This window comes from Coregonus clupeaformis, chromosome 1 (genome assembly GCF_020615455.1).
Source record: "Coregonus clupeaformis isolate EN_2021a chromosome 1, ASM2061545v1, whole genome shotgun sequence".
Classification (NCBI taxonomy): Eukaryota; Metazoa; Chordata; class Actinopteri; order Salmoniformes; family Salmonidae; genus Coregonus; species Coregonus clupeaformis.
This window is the reverse complement of record NC_059192.1, coordinates 5,991,095-6,001,284: the sequence shown is the minus strand read 5'-3', so window position 1 is coordinate 6,001,284 and position 10,190 is coordinate 5,991,095. Positions and strand designations below refer to the sequence as shown.

Below are 10,190 nucleotides of genomic sequence, written 5' to 3'. Positions count from 1 at the left end.
GGAGAGTCGGACTGAAATACAACCTTGTTGTCGTCAACAGGACTTGAGAGTGTCCATGCCTGGACATCAGAGGGTCAGAATCAGAAGGCTTTGGCCAATGCCAGTCACAGCAGCTGAACTAATACTAACCAGTAAACCAATGATGTGCTCAGCCACCTCCTAACTTATAAAGGGACTCACCACCACCACCAGGGTGTTATAAACTCTGTCAGACATTATGGTACACTGACCTGCTAACCATGGTGGAAATTTGCCCTATATCCCATATTGTAGACTAATGAGGTATTGTGTGTTTTTGAAAAATAAAACACGTACACAGTAAACCCCAATGTTGCTACTGTATCATTACTCAAACCTTTTTATGAAACCCGTTGCACTTAATACAGTGGGGGAAAAAAGTATTTAGTCAGCCACCAATTGTGCAAGTTCTCCGACTTAAAAAGATGAGAAAGGCCTGTAATTTTCATCATAGGTACACGTCAACTATGACAGACAAAATGAGAAAAAGAAAATCCAGAAAATCACATTTTTGGATTTGTAATAATTTATTTGCAAATTATGGTGGAAAATAAGTATTTGGTCAACTACAAACAAGCAAGATTTCTGGCTCTCACAGACCTGTAACTTCTTCTTTAAGAGGCTCCTCTGTCCTCCACTCGTTACCTGTATTAATGGCACCTGTTTGAACTTGTTATCAGTATAAAAGACACCTGTCCACAACCTCAAACAGTCACACTCCAAACTCCACTATGGCCAAGACCAAAGAGCTGTCAAAGGAAACCAGAAACAAAATTGTAGACCTGCACCAGGCTGGGAAGACTGAATCTGCAATAGGTAAGCAGCTTGGTTTGAAGAAATCAACTGTGGGAGCAATTATTAGGAAATGGAAGACATACAAGACCACTGATAATCTCCCTCGATCTGGGGCTCCACGCAAGATCTCACCCCGTGGGGTCAAAATGATCACAAGAACGGTGAGCAAAAATCCCAGAACCACACAGGGGGACCTAGTGAATGACCTGCAGAGAGCTGGAACCAAAGTAACAAAGCCTACCATCAGTAACACACTACGCCGCCAGGGACTCAAATCCTGCAGTGCCAGACGTGTCCCCCTGCTTAAGCCAGTACATGTCCAGGCCCGTCTGAAGTTTGCTAGAGTGCATTTGGATGATCCAGAAGAGGATTGGGAGAATGTCATATGGTCAGATGAAACCAAAATAGAACTTCTTGGTAAAAACTCAACTCGTCGTGTTTGGAGGACAAAGAATGCTGAGTTGCATCCAAAGAACACCATACCTACTGTGAAGCATGGGGGTGGAAACATCATGCTTTGGGGCTGTTTGTCTGCAAAGGGACCAGGACGACTGATCCGTGTAAAGGAAAGAATGAATGGGGCCATGTATCGTGAGATTTTGAGTGAAAACCTCCTTCCATCAGCAAGGGCATTGAAGATGAAACGTGGCTGGGTCTTTCAGCATGACAATGATCCCAAACACACCGCCCGGGCAAAAAAGGAGTGGCTTCGTAAGAAGCATTTCAAGGTCCTGGAGTGGCCTAGCCAGTCCCAGATCTCAACCCCATAGAAAATATTTGGAGGGAGTTGAAAGTCTGTGTTGCCCAGCGACAGCCCCAAAACATCACTGCTCTAGAGGAGATCTGCATGGAGGAATGGGCCAAAATACCAGCAACAGTGTGTGAAAACCTTGTGAAGACTTACAGAAAACGTTTGACCTGTGTCATTGCCAACAAAGGGTATATAACAAAGTATTGAGAAACTTTTGTTATTGACCAAATACTTATTTTCCACCATAATTTGCAAATAAATTCATTAAAAATCCTACAATGTGATGTTCTGGATATTTTTTTCTCATTTTGTCTGTCATAGTTGACGTGTACCTATGATGAAAATTACAGGCCTCTCATCTTTTTAAGTAGGAGAACTTGCACAATTGGTGGCTGACTAAATACTTTTTTCCCCCACTGTATATCTGAGTACAGTTACTTAAAGTGATGTTGCAGTCATCATTCAAACGGATAGAGTCATCGTGACCCTGTAGGGCACCTGACAAACTCATTCCACGGAGGGCCGAGTGTCTGCGGGTTTTCACTTCTCCCTTGTACTTGACTGATGAATTAAGGTCACTAATTAGGATTAGGATTAAGGACTCCCCTTATTACTCAAATCTGGACTCCCCTCATTTAGGTCTTAATTTAAAGGAAAAAAAAACATAAACCCGCAGACACTCGGTCCTCTGTGGAATGAGTCCTGCTGTAGGGGGTCCAGATTTGAGTAATGCCCCTACTAAGCCACGCCTCCAATATAATTTCCCAGTGTGCCTTGCCTTTTGGAGTGTATTTGTTAGTGGCAGAGACATGGTTGTTAAATTCATTCATTTTCAGTCCTGTGGCCTTTACCAAGACATTTCCTAGGTGAATGTTAACATTACAATTAAGCTCTTTATGACATTACATTAAATATCAAACGCTCTAATCTAAGGCCATATTTTGAAGCCTAGTTTTACCCTAATACATTGGCCGGACTTACATCCAAGTAACATTGTGCTGGCTTGCAAAGTGATGTGTTATTCCTATTGGAATCCAGCCAGAGTTAGGATATCCAACAGTTGAATTTTTTATTCACCCGCAACCTGCATTCATAATGACTGCCAGGGTTAGGAACAGTGTGAGGAGAAACTTTTTTGGCCCACGACACCATTTTGATATCTGAAAGTTCTCCTGAACCCAAACATGTGAAGAAAATCACGTAATTAACAGACATGTTTACTTTTTTATTTGGGGCTACAGCAGTCAATTGAAAAACATTCTAACAGTATTCTGATTGTCTTCTCAACTCACCATCACATACTTTTAATGTGGGGCTATGACAGTCAATTGCAAATTAGTCTGACATAATGTATCTTCTCTCACCTTCACTAATGAGATGGGTGTGCTTGATGCATGTCGCATCGGAGCTTCTCAAAATCAGGGGGCGTGGTCGACAGTGAGCACTTCATCTCTGCTGTCACATCCAACCTGGATTGATATTTGGTTTTAATGCAAACGAGAGCACCGAATCCAGCTTCACAAAGATATGAGCTGGTGAAGGGTAACATTAGTTTTATGGTGCTTTCAAGAGAACTGGGAACTCTGAAAAATACGAGATCAAATCATGACGTCAGTGATCTTCTGGTTGTTAAATCGAATTTCTAGAAAGAGTCCGGAATTCCCGAGTTGGAATTGCGAGTTATCTGACCGTTCAAAACAATTTTTCCCAGTCAGAGCTCGTTTTTTTCCGAGTTCCCAGTTGTCTTGAACGCACAGAAGTCGGAAGTCAGAGATTTCCGAGTTCCCAGTTGTTTTGAACGGCAGGGCATTCCCTCTGAGTCAGGAACCAAAACTCATCCGTAGTGACCCGTGAATGCATTCGGTCACATGACAGCTCGATCAGCTGTTCGATTTCACTTACCGGCATGTCAACTGAGCAAGGATCACACTCAAACGGATTTGGTAAGTAGGTCCCAAAGTGCTCTTCAGAGCGTTGGAGGCGAGCAGCCATCACTCGTGTGGGACACTTACTGATGTTTTCTGTTAGAAACATGCTTCCTCTGAATCCAGTCACTCATCTGTAGAATGTTTTTGTATTTCCCCTGCATGCTTGCTTTCAGTTCGTTCAGTTTCCAAACATGTCTGTAACATAGGCAAGGAGACACATTTTATTTTCAATACACAGAAAGTCAACCAAGTCTTTTTTTAAAGTTATTTTTTTTTACATCCTCTCAATGAGAAATATCTTTCCAACACTCCCCCTCCATAACCACCAAACCTCGGTGTGAAATAGAACATTGTCATACTCTGATCCCACATCTCCTCATAGTTTTGCGAACAGGCGCGCGTACAGTGGATGTGGTTTGATGTAGTTTACAATCGAAGTTACCTGCTGCAGTATATCTCCGAGTTCTGTGCTCAGCTCTTTCGCTGCCAGTTGCTCTCAGTGTATCATACAATGCATCCATATGGAAGAAGGAGACACATTCATAACTAGAGTGCAGAGGCCTGCCCGCCGTCCAGCCATATACGGAGCCCCATCTGTGCAAAAGCCCACCATTCGATCCCATTGAATCTGTTTTTCGTCAATATAACCATGCAGCACACTGAACATCCCCTGTGCCGTTTCATGCTCGGGAATTGTGAGACAGAACAATGTGTCCTTGTGAATAGCATCCCCCAACATGTATAGCAAACAAAAGTAAATTCATGGGCAGTTTGGCCCTCACAGCTAACATCCATTTGGAGAGCATAAACTGGGGAGTTTTTGAGTCGTTCAGTCAAGAGTTCCTCTTGATTGCTAGCAATAGCATACATTCTTTGTTTAACAGTGTTATATCATTTTACATTTTAGTCATTTAGCAGACGCTCTTATCCAGAGCGACTTACAGGAGCAATTAGGGTTAAGTGCCTTGCTTAAGGGAACATCGACAGATTTTTCACCTAGTCGGCTCGGGGATTAGAACCAGCGACCTTTCGGTTACTGGCACAACGCTCTTACCCACTAAACTACCTGCCGCTGTTGATGTGAGTTTCTGTGCTCACTGTTGATGTGAGTTTATGTGCCTCGGCCTCCCGACACATTCGTTTTCACCATATCAATTGTGGCCGGTAATATCAAAGTCGCTGCAATAGTGTGTGGTTTCATAGCGTAGTGGGCCTAGCCATTCACCGTGGGAATGATTCAAGTGCAACAGTCAAGTGTGGCCTTTTCCCCATATCTAAGGGCGCTCTCTTGTTCAATTGTATCTTTTAACCACATGCACTGTAATCCCAAACAGTTGTACTAGCTCATAAGTAATAAGGTCATAACAGTCAAATGTCATTATGCAGTTGACCAAACTATAAAGTGTTGAGCTCTGTTGAGATTTATGCCACTTTAATTGAAGAGGGCTCAATATTTTATAGGTAATTTGTGTGGAACGCTCAAAAAAGTTTAGGTAGTGTCATGACGTTATCGACGTCATGACGTTCTGGTGGGTGGGTCATCTCTCCCTCAGGAAAGCTGAGTCAGCCATCTTGAATTTGCTTTGATGCGGGGATGTTTGGGCCGCCCGTGTGGATGTGGAACACAGTTTAATTTGTTTTAATTTGTTTGCAATGCGCAGTTTTATGCTGCTCGCTTGAAACCACCACCACCTCCGTTTTTATCATTAGTCTTATTGCCTTCGTTTTCTTAAGCGCCATCTTATCATCACCTCTGATTTGGTAAGTAACTCTGTTGTTTTTGTTGTTTTTTTTAAAATTGAATTTCGATAGTCTTAAATGTGGAACTGGGAATACATTTGTACAATGTGCACAGTGAATATTTGTTGTAAATAGTTTAAAAATCTAAGTAATTGTAACTTTAGAAGTTGTTAAATATGTGACAAATACGTTACGTTACTTCATCTTACAACGGTGTAACGTTATCAGAAGGTTTCCTGGATGAACTACATTTCCCATAATGCACGTTTGCCGGGACATTGACGGTGGAGGAAGGTCCATGAGTTTTCGCTGTTCGCCGGTAATGCAAGTGCGTACTGTGAGTATACTTATTTCAATAAGTGTCTGCCTTACACAGTAAATATTTTACGTTATCGAGCTGTGTGTACGTGTGTGCTAGCGTGAAACGAACAATGCTAAACAACATAATGTGAGTGTGTTATCATGATGCTAACCAGGCCTGTGTTTGTATTTCTTCCTAGGCTCAAGTGTGTGGTTGTGAGATCATCTCGAAATCCTTTTAACAGTTCAGGTAGGATGTATTATGAAATAGTGTTACTAATGTAATACATTGCTAAAACCAAGTATAGAGTGTATTTGTTATAATTCATTGGTATTATATTTAAAAGGGGATCGAATAGCTCCTGATTTGTAATGTCATTAATGCATTTCTTTTGAAGCAATGTTTTAAAAAAATGTACAAGTGAATAGGTTGGTTTACTTTTAAGTTTAAATTTCCCACGTATCTCGTTAAAGTTTTGACCAATGAGCTAACTTGTTAAGTTGTGGCCAATGGGAGAGTGGACTGGTTGCCGGGAAAGAAAAGGGAGGGAAAAGTTGAAAGAAGAGAGAGGAGAGACGTTAGTGGGGTTGGTGAAGGAAAATCGACCAAAGGAAACGATAAAGAGAGAACAAAGCCATACCTACAGAGTTTTTTTAAGGGAAATCCTGATTTTATTTCTATAAGAGAGTGTTTATTATTTAGTTAAGAAAGACCAAGTGGAGACTGAAGCTGCCGTCGCATTGTGGAGACATTCAACATCCTAGAGGTTAGCCTAGCATCGTGCAAGACTTGGAGAGAATTGCTTGTGACGATCAGTTCGGGTTTCCAACGGATGTCTGTTGCTGCTACCGAGTACTGGCTGCATTGATAGCTGTGTTCGCGGTGGATCTTGTGAGGACACCTGCACGGAACTACTATATTTTGCTGAGGCATTATCTACAAGTAGTGAGTAACTACAAATGTGGGGGTGGACTTCGGGACTTTATGTATGTCGTCATTTTTTTTATGAGCTCCAACGCGCGCCCAGGGTTTAAGCAAGCTTGCAAATAATTTGGACATGGGGTTGTGGAAAAATCATTGGGGTTTATAATTTGTATTTCTTTTGATGTGATACATTGAACATTTGATTAATATAGATCTTGAACCTTATGTCTGTTGTATTGGTGGAGTCATTTACTGTTTCAGTTTCATTTAATGCATGGGAAAGCATATCCTTATAACAATAACCAAGTCTATAATCATTCTATCTGAAGTTAATACCCTATTTGTCATTCACCCTAGCAAGTTTACAATAGGGATTCTTATTGGAGATGTCCTTCTCACCTAATATCCCATGCTGTTCAGATATTCTAAATAAGGTAATATCGTGAGAGTCAAATTCGAGCCTGGTGAGAGGGTTACACTAATAATTGGTTTTATTTTATGTGTTTCCACAGTCATTCTTTTGCTATTTCTCTAAATGTTTTTATCTCAACTGTGGGGTCAACAGTTGATCACTTGAACCCTTTATTAATACTTTGTTAAATACAAAGAACAACAACAGAAATAGCAGATCTATAAGCACACAACTTTGATGCTTTGCTTGTTAATAACTAACTTGCTTATCTTTTAACATTTTCATTTTTACTATAATTAGTGTACAATGAATGTTTTAGATATTTGTGTAATTATTATTGTAATGGATATTTTTTGTCCATGTAGGAACAACGTGATGTAAATATGAGACGGGCCCTCGTCCTTCGTGCACTTCCTGTGTACCTGCGTGAAGATGCCTCCAAGTTTTTCAGGACCTGTAATGTAAGTGTACTGGCCTCACTATCAATCCCTTTGCTTAGCTATTCAGTCAGCTTAAACATGACATCACTCAAAGAACTATAGGAGAACCAGAGGGGCATTCCAGAAAGCAGGTTATGTGAAACCATCAGTATAGCCAATTGTATTTTTTCCAACAACGTAATTTCAAAGTCCGTGTTTCTAGTTTGTCGCCGCATTGAGTATGAGATAAAATGTTTTTATATTTCATTTTCAGCCGATTTTAAATAAAACAAAATAGCCTAAAATAAAACATTGAACAACATTCAACCACTTCCTTAAAGGCTAATATAAAATAAAGTGATGTTAAATTCAAAATGAAAAGACGACTGCATCTGAAACTCTGTCAGTGATTTATATAACAGCCGCAGCCAGAAAATGTCTGCTTCCTGTTTTCTCCCGTTGCCATGGTGAATAACCGTATCGGAGCTCCATTGATGATGGCTTTTTACTAGTCGTCAGGCACAAGCTCAACTCCGAGTTAACGTACTCTGAGTCAACTTACCTAACTCAGATCAGCTGTTCTGTAACTGAAAACTCAGTTTCACTTCACAGGGTAAGTCAACTCTGAGTTCAGGGTTAGGCTCAGTTTGTTGAACCTCCTTTCTGGAATAGCCCCCAGAACCTGTTTATGAAGTTTCCTTGAGTTGTTATTCTGCAAACTGACATGTAGAAATTACATAAATGAAAAGGTATGTATAAAGAATTCCACTAAACAAAAAGTATGCTTACAGGTAGGTGTGAAACTAACATAAAATAATAAGCATGTGTAAAGAAAATAGTTTAAACATGTAGCTTAGTTGCAGTCTAAGTGCAAAGTGACCGTAATGTCTAGACATCATTAGCATGATTTGTATCCTTGAGGGGCTGAACTCATTTTTGTATTATTTGTGTTTTATAGTCAGCAGATGGTCCAGACCTCACTGACACTCCGGTGGCTCTCCTGACAGTTGTCACTGATGATACTACTGATGCGGCCCTCTTCAGCCCTGAGAGCATCTGTATTGTCGTGGAAGATGAAATACTTGTGAGTGGTCCCACAAACCTGGCTGACTCATTTCTCCTGCTCTTTGGGTATGTCGCTCTGGATAAGAGCGTCTGCTAAATGACTAAAATGTAAATGTAAAATGTAATGTCTATGCACTAGAGCTACAGTACCCAAAGAATCTTGAGCTTACATTCACATTTATCCAAAAGTTGTGATGTGTCTTGAGGACAACAAACCACTGAAAGGCCGTCTACTGACACTGAAGAATGATTTGTTCAATGAGTGAATCACTCAGAATGGACTATTTGTTGAGCTGAGTATTGAGGATGTTTTTTAGTTTTTTTTCCCCTCTTTACAAATGTAATAATTTGCCTCTTCTACCTCATGTTTAATATGTTACACTGTTTGCCTCTTCTACCTCAGATTTAATACATTGATTGTTAATAGATAAATATCACAACATTGACGTATTGCCAAGCCCAAGTTTTTGTACTGTACTTGTGGGAAACGACTGTTGAATTCATGCACTATACATGTTTAATGTTGTGTGACCTAATGCTTACCTTGATGTTGCCAGTTGAAGTACGGCACAGTAGAAACCAGTACTTTTATTTGAATGTTTTATTTTAAAAAGTGAGTTGCAGCCTTCAAGGTACAGTAAGTGCCAAAACGTTTTAAATGGCTCCACATTCTAATAGTTGTCATTGCTGTTGAGGATGGATTATAATTAGAATCTTATTGAATTTTATCATGAAGCCTTTGTGAGTTTTTATCATAATGTTTACTGAATAGTGTGATATGGAGACCCAAAATACTGAATCTACCCTCTGTAGCAATGACCACTATCAGAATATGGAACTATTAACACTTAATGTACTTTAAAACACATTTTGTTTTTATGGAGTCATTTTCTTTTCCTTTTTGTTTTAATTTATGACAAGCACTTTGTTTTGACTGAGCTCCTTTTGATTCGTGCCTTTTTAAAAGCACATTGTGTTGAATAAAAAAAAAGTTAAATTGTCACTGTGGTGTCACTTTCATGTTTTCTAACATTATTAGCTGATTATAATTGTGTAATGGACCGACATCAGTATTTCAGTTTAGAATTAATTTTGATTGCATGTCCCACATTATGAGTTGAAGAATATTGAAAATTTTGAGTGTATTTCACACATTATATGAGTTGAAGAATATTTAATATTTTGAGTCTATTTCCCACATTTATGAGTTGAAGAATATTGAAAGTTTTGAGTGTATTTCCCACATTATATGAGTTGAAAAATATTGAAAATTTTGAGTGTATTTCCCACATTATATGAGTTGAAAAATATTGAAAATTTTGAGTGAATTACTCCCTAATTATAAGTTGAGGAATATCAATATTTATAAGATAACAGTGAGATAATTTAAGGCAACTGTAAATGTAATTTTTATTTTATGTAAACTTAAAACATTTAAAAACATCACTAAAATATTTTTGTGTAATCTGTTACAAAATAATTTTTGAGTTATGTGAACTTATTAGGGTTTACAGTGTGGCAATGATTTTGAGATACAAAGATGATATTATAATGTACTGTATATTTTTTTCTTCAGGATTTTGGAAATTCTCCCACGACCACATTTTCATGTTGTCGCAACCCCTAGTTTGGGAACCGCTGACCTAAGCCATTTAAACGGGAACAACCATTTCAGTAAAGGGTGCAAAACATCTATATAAACGATTGGATTAGTTTACAAAAATGTATGATATTTATCTTTATGTAGTATGAGATTAATTCAACAAATTACTCAATGCAAAAACACAGATATATATATATATATATAACATTTTACAATCCTTTGTTATCATAACTT

At 39.0% G+C, this 10,190-nt stretch overlaps 1 long non-coding RNA gene across 1 annotated transcript; it reads left to right on the top strand.

Moving 5' to 3' along the window:
• Positions 1-5,501: 5,501 nt before the first annotated feature.
• Positions 5,502-8,420, top strand: LOC121557029. The gene is made up of 4 exons (XR_006661756.1): positions 5,502-5,569; positions 5,733-5,782; positions 7,235-7,330; positions 8,247-8,420. It is a non-coding gene; the product is annotated as an uncharacterized LOC121557029 (long non-coding RNA).
• Positions 8,421-10,190: the final 1,770 nt, after the last annotated feature.